The 9,659-nt window shown below is 44.3% G+C and overlaps 1 pseudogene; it reads left to right on the forward strand.

Annotated features, from left to right (window-relative positions):
* Positions 1-8,803: 8,803 nt before the first annotated feature.
* On the forward strand, positions 8,804-9,187 carry LOC145509291 (small ribosomal subunit protein eS12 pseudogene; annotated as a pseudogene).
* Positions 9,188-9,659: the final 472 nt, after the last annotated feature.

A 9,659-nucleotide genomic window follows, 5' to 3' on the forward strand; every position in this document is an offset into this window, starting at 1 on the left:
TAGGCGACCTCTCCCAGGATCAATTCTGAGGAAGCCGCCCCACAGGCTGGGCCTCCTGGGCCTTTGTCAGGGTGGATGGGGTGTATGAGCTGCAAGGCGGTCCCAGATCAGGCTGACTCTGATCCCCCAAAGTCACTATATGAGGCCACTGTAGCAGGAAAATGTCATAAACAGTACTGGGCTCCTGCCCAGGGACCAAGGCCCACCATGGGTCTTGCCCTCAGTGTCCTCTACCCACCCTCCGCCCCCATGAACTCCACGCCAGACAGACCCAGGACATACCTAGAGGCCAGGAAGGAGAGGCCTGGTCCTGTAATAGGTCCTGCATGACTGTGAGTGGCCGGAGCGTCTCAGGTCCAGGCATCAGCACCAGGTGTGGTCATCACTGCTCCTCAGGCCTGATACAGGTCCGATCCATGCCCCTCTACTCAGAGCCTGGACACAGAGACTGGGCACATCAGCTCTCCCCCGCCCCCTGCTGGGAGTCCCCTGCATCATGGCTGTCAACCGTCCCAGGAGCAACCCTACACAGACAGACCTGTGAATTACTCCTGAGTCACCTAACCTGAGGGGAAGCTGCGACTGTACTAAAAGGCAGCGAAGCAAACGGAAACAAGCAGAACATCCAGGTCTCACCCTGGGGAGCATGGGAACCAGAAGGGCAAGGAGGGCCAGGTGGGAGGTTCCCAGACCAGGAGCCAGGTCAGCTCTATTGGAGAGCTTTGCTGGGGCCTGAGGACAGTCCCCCTGGGCAGTGACCACAAAGAGAAGCCATCTGAAGGCCTGGCTCAAGGATCCCTGGCTATAGTCTGTGTGGAGGAGCCCTGGACATGGATCTCTTGTGGCTCACCTCCCTGGACCTCAGTTTCCCCAGCTGAAAAAGGAGGGCTAACAAGTCTTCCCCGGGAGATGACTTGAGCGGAGAGTACGTGGCCTGTGCTCCTTCCAGACACAGCTTCCCCCTCCCACAGCTGGTTCCCATTAGAACAAGGCTTGGATCCCACTGGTTAAGCGAACTTGTCAGGCAAATGAGGAAACCTGATCCTTCGCTCATTCCACATTCCAGCCTTGGGAGCAGGCAGGAGCAGCATGCTCCCGTCTCCTCAACCCTGCCCTTCTGGACTTTGACTCTCAGCCGGCTCCAGAAGGCAGGCAGGGACTCTCAGGAAAAAGAGCCCTGGATCTGGCCCATTCCAGTAAGAGAGCTATTTGGAGACCCCCTTCTTATAGCCTCCTCCTCTAAGTGGCAACCCACTCCAGTTTAATCCCATGGAGGGGAGCCTGGTGGACTGGAGCTTCATGGGGTCGTAAAGAGTCAGACATGACTGAGCACAGCACAGCACACAGCCCAGCTTTTTGTAGCCTAGCGTCTGGGGCCACTGGCTTTTGACTGGAGTCCTGTTGACCTAAAACAAATAAGACTGCCAGCCATTTCTCCAGCAAAGATGGGTTTATTTGGGATCAACAGAGAATTGAAATTCAGGGTCTACAAGCATGGCAGGCCATGTGCAAGTTCTTGCACAGCCAGGGGAGGAGAACTCTTTTATAGAGGGCAAAAGAAAGTCTGGAGGGCCACAGTAAACAAGGAGTCTATGACTTTTCATTGGCTGAGTCCTGGCCGGAAATAAAGAGGAGTTTTTCTTCTTCCTCTTGGGCTGTATTGTTGTCACAGAGAGGGAGAGCTCCTCTTTCTGGTGGCCCAACTCTATTTAAGTGAGGCTTCTGTTTATTAGTTTTTCACATTTCTCCACTTTTGAACTTTGAAAGTATCACAGATCAAGAGTCAGGTTTTCCAGTTTCAGCAGCTTTTTGTCCCTCAGTGCCAAGAAGGACCTTTCCTGAGTATAGTGCCCCATGTTTGAGGGTAAGTACACAGATTGGAAACCTATTGAGGTTACACTTAAGTAACAAGGAAGGGTAAGAGGGAGAATTCTCAGGCCTTTTTTTATCCAAAGTCCATATGTTATCAAGAGTATATCAAGGAGATTGAGATTGACATATATACACTACTATGTATAAAACAGATAACTAATAAGAACCTACTGTATAGCCCAAGGAACTCTACTCGATGCTAAGGTTGTGACAGAGAGGGGATATATGTATACATATAGCTGATTAGCTTTGATGTGTAGCAGAAACAACACAACACTGTAAAGCAACTAAATTCCAACAACAACAAGAAAAGATCAGATCAAGGCCTAGTCTGACTGTCTTAGGAAGGTTGTCTGTTCAGATGTCATTGGCTTCAATTCCAGGAAATACTTTCAGGTCACCAGATGATGTGCAGGTCCAGTCAGTTGCTTTCTTTAGGTGTGTCATGTGAATCCAAGGATCTATTTCTTGGAGATTTTTGGCACAAGAGTTGGTTAGAAATATTTAGTGGGGCCCTTTTAGTGAGGTTGAAAAGAGTCCTTCTGGAGGTATCTTTTCCAAGAGACAAAGTCTCCAGGTTTGAAGGTATGATGCTTAAAGTCTTCACCTCTTGAAAATGCACTGTGAAAAGATTGTTCTATCAAAACATGGCAATTTTAAATAGAAACAATTAGGTCTTTGCAATATTGGAGTATCTCTCCTTTTATCAGTAGTGGGTAAAAAGTTATTGGGCATCCTGTGACTATCTCTATGGGTAACAGTTCATGAGTTCCAAAATGCTTTTGATATTTAGAGAATCTCTATGAACTTTACCAATTGAGTCTTAATAGTGCCACTCATGCATTCAACTAAACCAGAGTACTGTGGGTGGTAAGTGCAGTAAAGGGGCTGCTTCAATGGCTCAGCGGGTAAGGAATCCTTCTACAATGAAAGAGACGCTTATTTGATCCCTGGGTCAGGAAGATTCCCTGGAGGAGAAATGGCCACCCACTCCAATATTCTTGCCTGGAAAAAAAAAACCCCATGGACAGGGAAGCCTGGCAGGCTACAGTTCTAAGGATAGCAAAGAGTCAGACATGACTGAACACACACAGGCATGCAAGTCCAGTAAAAGTGTCATAAAACCAGCCAACCTGTAGAGAACTGTTGAAGTACCTGACCAATAAAATGGGTATCTTGATCACTATGATTCAAGAGGAATTCCTCATGTAGGATAATTTTTTCCAAAATAGTTTTAGCCACAAGAGGTAGTAGCCTGTCTGCATGGGAGAGCTTCAGTCCAAAGTGAAAACAGACCATGATTAAAACAGACTTATATCCACTAGACAGAGAAAGTTGTATGAAAGCCATCTGTTGCTGTTGTTCAGTTGCTGAGTTGGAAATGTGTCTGTTTGCAACCCCATGGACTGCAGCATGCCAGCTTTCCCTGTCCTTCACTATCTCCTGGAGTTTACTCAGATTCATGTCCATTGAGTCGGTGATGCTATCTAATCATCTCATCCTTTTGCCGCCCTCTTCTCCTTTTGCCTTCAATCTTTCCCAGCATCAGGGTCTTTTCCAGTGAGTCAGCTCTTTGAATCAGGTGGCTAAAGTTTTGAAGCTTCAGCATCAGGCCTTCTGATGAATATTCAGGGTTGATTTCCTTTAGGATTAACTGGTTTGATCTCCTTGCTGTCCAAGGACCTCTCAAGAGTCTTCTCCAGCACCGCAATTTGAAGGCGTTAGTTCTTCGGCACTCAGCCTTCCTTATGGTTCAACTCTCACTTCCATATGTGACTGCTTTGCCAGAACTCAAATGGTCCATTAGGCAGTTTAAAATGCCCAGGAGCAGTATGAACAGGCTTCCTCGGGCTGTGTTTTGGACAAGCAGGGCAAGTGAGGTCGGTGCTTTTTGCAGCCTTGTTAATGCTTCCCCACCAATATGGATTCATGATTCTTTTTTCAGTAAATCAATGGATTACTGCACATAAAGTGGTGAGGGGAATTTTAGAGTCTCTAGTAGGATTGGGCTGTTATTTGGGTTGAACCAGAGCTTTCCCTTTTTACTGAACCAACAGTTGTTGGATTTCCAATCTCATTTTTCCCTTTCTGAGGCCAATTATTGGGCTTCACTAGCCAGTTTTTCTAAGTTTTCCTTTGGGGGAAATATTCTTTTGGACCATGACAGAGGTTTGGCTGCTGTTGGTTCCTTTAAGGACAACATTCCTTGCAGAAATGTCAGCAAGGTGATTCCCCTTAGCTTCCAGAAGTCAACTTTAGGAATCTTAATAATAGCTAAAGCATCAGGTACAATGTTTTATCCAATAATTCCTGGACCTAGGGGCCATTTTAAATTTTATTTCTACTGGAAGTAAGGAAGTCACGTTGCTTCCACAATATCCCCAGATCATGAGCTACTCTGAAAGCATATCTACTTTCACCATAGATATTGGCAGTTGGTCCTTGGCTAAAGTGCAAGCCCATGTAAGAATGTATCAGGCTGAGGTAGCCATAGGTAAAGATGCTGCCTCAACAACATCAAAAGGAGTTGCAATAGCATATCCAGCACAATACTTACCATTGTTACCCTTAACTTAAAAACAAAAACAAAAACAATTTTTTAATAAAAGGCTAATTTTTTTTTTTTTTTGATGCTGTGTGCAGACTTTTCTTTAGTGGCAGCAAGCAGGGGATATTCTCTTCTTGTGGTGCATGAGCTTCTTCTCATTGCAGTGGCTTCTCTTGCTGCAGAACATGGGCTGTAGGGTGTGTGGGCTTCAGTAGTTGTGGCATGTAGTCTCAGCAGTTATGGCTTGCAAGCTCTAGGGTGTGGGCTCAGTAGTTGTGGCACACAGGCTTAGCTGCCTCATAACATGTGTGCAATCTTCCTGGACCAGGGATCAAACCCATGTTCACTGTATTGGCAGGATGATTCTTAACCCCTGGTTAACCAGGGAAGTCCCAAGGCTGCTACGTTTTAATCCCGGATTATGTGATTATCCCCAGAAAGGTAAAAGAAAAATGTATAAATGGATGACTATCTGGCATTGTAATATGATGATATTATTTCTAAGATGATATTAAACCTCATTTCAAAATTTACTTTTTATTAATTTTTATTGGAGTGTAGGAGCTTCCCAGGTGACACTAGTGGTAAAGAACCCCCTGCCAATGCAGGAGACATGAGACCTGGGTTCGATCCCTGGGTTGGGAAGATCCCCTGGAGGAGGAAATGGCAACCCACTCCAGTATTCTTGCCTGGAGAATCCCATGGACAGAGGAGCCTGGTGGGCTACAGTCCATTGGGTCACAAAGAGTCGGACACAACTGAACTGACTTAGCACGCTTGCATAGTTGCTTTACAGTGTTGTGTTAGTTTCTGCTGTACAGCAAAGCGAATCAGCTACACGTATACATGTATCCCCTCTTTTCTAGACCTCCTTCAATCCCATTCCTGAGCATATACCCAAAGAAAACCATAATCAAAAAGGTATATGCACCCAAATATTCACTACAGCACTATTTACAATTGCCAGGACATGGAAGCAACCTAAATGTCCATCCAAAGAGAAATGGATAAAGGTGTGGAACAGGTATACAATGGAATGTTACTTAGCCATAAAAGGAACAAAATCATGCCATTTGTTGTGGATGGACCTAGAGACTGTCATACACAGTGAAGTAAGTCAGAAAGAGAAAAAAAATACTGTATAATAGTACTTATATGTGGAATCTAGGAAAATGATACAGATGACTTTATTTGCAAATCAGAACTAGAGACTCAGATGTAGAAAACAAACATATGGATACCAAGAGGGGAAGGAGGGGTAGGATGAATTGGGAGATTAAGATCGTCTCTCATAAACTCACTACTATGTATTATAAAATAGATCACTAACGAGAACCTACTGTATAGCACAGGGAACACTACGCAGTGCTCTGTGGTGACCAATGTTACCTTTTAAATAAGAACTCTGAGCCATGAGACTCAGCATTACCCAGAGGAGCTTCATCACAGGAGTCAGGAGGTGACCCGTCAGCATTAAGCAACTGAAGAAGAGTAACAGGTTAAAGTCAGTTCAGTTCAGTCGCTCAGTCGTGTCCGACCCTTTGCGACCCCATGGACTGCAGCACGCCAGGCCTCCCTGTCCATCAGCAATACCCGGAGTCCACCCAAACTCATGTCCATTGAGTCAGTGATGCCATACAACCATCTCATCCTCTGTCATCCCCTTCTCCTCCTGCCCTCAATCTTTCCCAGCATCAGGGTCTTTTCCAATGAGTCAGCTATTTGCATCAGGTGGCCAAAGTATTGGAGTTTCAGCTTCAACATCAGTTCTTCCAATGAACACCCAGGACTGATCTCCTTTAGGATGGACTGATTGGATCTCCTTGCAGTCCGAGGGACTCTTCAACAGTCTTCTCCAGCACCACAGTTCAAAAGCATCAATTCTTCAGTGCTCAGTTTTCTTTATAGTCCAACTCTCAGATCCATACATGACTACTGGAAAAACCATAGCCTTGACTAGATGGACATTTATTCACAAAGTAATGTCTCTGCTTTTTAATATGCTGTCTAGGTTGGTTATAACTTTCCTTTCAAGGAGTAAGCGTCTTTTAATTTCATGGCTGCAATCACCATCAGCAGTGATTTTGGAGCCCCCCAAAATAAAATCTCTCACTGTTTCCACTGTTTCCCCATCTATTTGCCATGATCTTAGTTTTCTGAATGTTCAGCTTTATGCCAACTCTTTCACTCTCCTCTTTCACTTTCATCAAGAGGCTCTTTAGTTCTTCTTCGCTTTCTGCCATAAGGGTGGTGTCATCTGCTTATCTGAGGTTATTGATATTTCTCCCAGCAATCTTGATTCCAGCTGTGCTTCATCCAGCCCAGCATTTCTCATGATGTACTCTGCATATAAGTTAAATAAGCAGGGTGACAATATACGCCCTTGACGTACTCCTTTTCCTATTTGGATCCAGTCTGTTGTTCCATGTCCAGTTCTAACTGTTGCTTCCTGACCTGCAAACAGGTTTCTCAAGAGACAGGTCAGATGGTCTGGTATTCCCATCTCTTTCAGAATTTTCCACAGTTTATTGTGATCCACACAGTCAAAGGCTTTGGCATAGTCAATAAAGCAGAAATAGATGTTCTTCTGGAACTTTCTCGCTTTTTTGATGATCCAGCGGATATTGGCAATTTGATCTCTGGTTCTTCTGCCTTTTCTAAATCCACCTTGAACATCTGGAAGTTCATGGTTCACGTATTGCTGAAGCCTGACTTGGAGAATTTTGAGCATTATTTTACTAGTGTGTGAGATGAGTGCAATTGTGCAGTAGTTTGAGCATTCTTTGGCATTGCCTTTCTTAGGGATTGGAATGAAAACTGACCTTTTCCAGTCCTGTGGCCACTGCTGAGTTTTCCACATTTGCTGGCATACTGAGTGCAGCACTTTCACAGCGTCATCTTTTAGGATGAAATAGCTCAACTGGAATTCCATCACCTCCACTAGCTTTGTTCATAGTGATGCTTCCTAAGGCCCACTTGACTTCACATTCCAGGATGTCTGGCTCTAGGTGAGTGATCACACCATCGTGATTAACTGGGTCATGAAGATCTTTTTTGGACAGTTCTTCTGTGTATTCTTGCCACCTCTTCTTAATATCTTCTGCTTCTGTCAGGTCCATACCATTTCTGCCTTTATCGATCCCATCTTTGCATGAAATGTTCCCTTGGTATCTCTATTTTCTTGAAGAGATCTCTAGTCTTTCCCATTCTATTGTTTTCCTCTATTTCTTTTCATTGATTGCTGAGGAAGCCTTTCTTGTCTCTCCTTGCTATTCTTTGAAACTCTGCATTCAAATGGGAATATCTTTCCTTTTCTCCTTTGCTTTTCACTTCTCTTCTTTTCACAGCTATTTGTAAGGCCTCCTCAGACAGCCATTTTGCTTTCTTGCATTTCTGTTTCCTGGGGGTGGTTTTGATCCCTGTCTCCTGTATAATATCACGTACCTCTGTCCATTGTTCATCAGGCACTCTATCAGATCTAGTCCCTTAAATCTATTTGTCACTTCCGCTGTATAATCATAAGGGGTTTGATTTAGGTCATACCTGAATGGTTTAGTGGTTTTCCCCACTTTCTTCAATTTAAGTCTGAATTTGGCAATAAGGAGTTCATGATCTGAGCCACAGTCAGCTCCCAGTCTTGTTTTTGCTGACAGTATAGAGCTTCTCCATCTTTGGCTGCAAAGAATATAATCAATCTTGATTTCGGTGTTGGTCATCTGGTGATGTCCATGTGTAGAGTCTTCTCTTGTGTTGTTGAAAGAGGGTGTTTGCTATGACCAGTGTGTTCTCTTGGCAAAACTCTATTAGCCTTTGCCCTGCTTCATTTTCTACTCCAAGGCCGAGTTTGCCTGTTACTCTAGGTGTTTCCTGACTTCCTATTTTTGCATTCTAGTCCCCTATAATGAAAAGGACATCTTTTTTGGGTGTTAGTTCTAAAAGGTCTTGTAGGTCTTCATAGAACCGATCAACTTCAGCTTTTTCAGCGTTACTGGTCGGGGAATAGACTTGGATTACCGTGATATTGAATGGTTTGCCTTGGAAACCAATAAAGTCATCTCAGCATAAAAGCAGTACAAGAGAAGCCATTAGCGAAAGGACTTCACGGGACATGAGGCAGCTGGCTGAGAAATGTTAAGTGTGATGAAAAAAAATTCAGGAGGGCCTCTACTGATTGAGGTACAAAATTGGTTAAAGAAGATCCCACAATGATTTTCTCAGTGGCCTTAATCAAAAAAGCAATGGCAGTAATGGCCCTAAGGCAAAGTGGGTTATCCCCATGTGGCAAGGTCCAACTTCTGTCTGTAATACTCTATGGGTTGCTCTTTCCCTGGAGGTGGAGGCTTCGGTGCATTCAACGTTCGGCTCTACCCGTAACCCACTGCCATGGCCAAGGAAGGCGTTGCTGCTGGAGGTGTCATGGACGTTCATGCTGCTCTGCAAGAGGTGCTGAAGACTGCCCTCATCCACTATGGCCTACCAAATGAAATTCACGAAGCTGCCAAAGCCTTAGATAAAAGCGCCAAGCCCATCTGTGTGTGCTTGCATCCAACTGTGATGTGGTGGAGGCCCTTTATGCTGAGCACCAAATCAGCCTGATTAAGGTTGATGACGACAAGAAACTAAGGGAATGGGTAGGCCTCTGTAAAACTGACAGAGAGAGAAAACCCCTGTAAAGTGGTTGGTTGCAGTTGTGTGGTGGTTAAGGACTATGGCAAAGAGTCTCAGGCCAAGGATGTCACTGAAGAGTACTTCAAATGTAAGAAATGATGAAATTTTAAAACTGGGTTCTTGTTTTAAAAAAAAATGCTCTGTGGGTTGATGATGGTTCCTTTGTTTTTGGGTGAATACCTCAAGGGCATTCCCTTTCTTTTCACATACGAAAAAGAAAAATGGAATCTGATAATTACTATGCCCAAGAGTAGGTTGGTTCATCAAACTCTCCTTTAAGGCCTTAAAGGTTATATTATTCAGTTCTTCCCATAAAATTGGGTAGGGGTTATTATTCTTTAGTTAAAAAAAAAATACAGAGGTTTGGCCATAAAACAGAAACTTGGAATCCAATTTCACTAATAACTGACTGAGCCCAAGAAAGCCTTGTGTTTGGGTTTTGGGAAACTTAGGACACCATGAAGCCTCTCTGGATCAAGGTGTAGCCCTTCTTCTGATATCAGATGCCCTAAATATCAAACCTGGGTTTGGTCAAATTGCAATTTTTCTCTTGTGATCTTATATCCCTTTA

This window comes from Giraffa tippelskirchi, chromosome 6, assembly GCF_054371585.1.
Source record: "Giraffa tippelskirchi isolate mGirTip1 chromosome 6, T2T-mGirTip1v1.2.pri, whole genome shotgun sequence".
In the NCBI taxonomy this organism is placed as follows: Eukaryota; Metazoa; Chordata; class Mammalia; order Artiodactyla; family Giraffidae; genus Giraffa; species Giraffa tippelskirchi.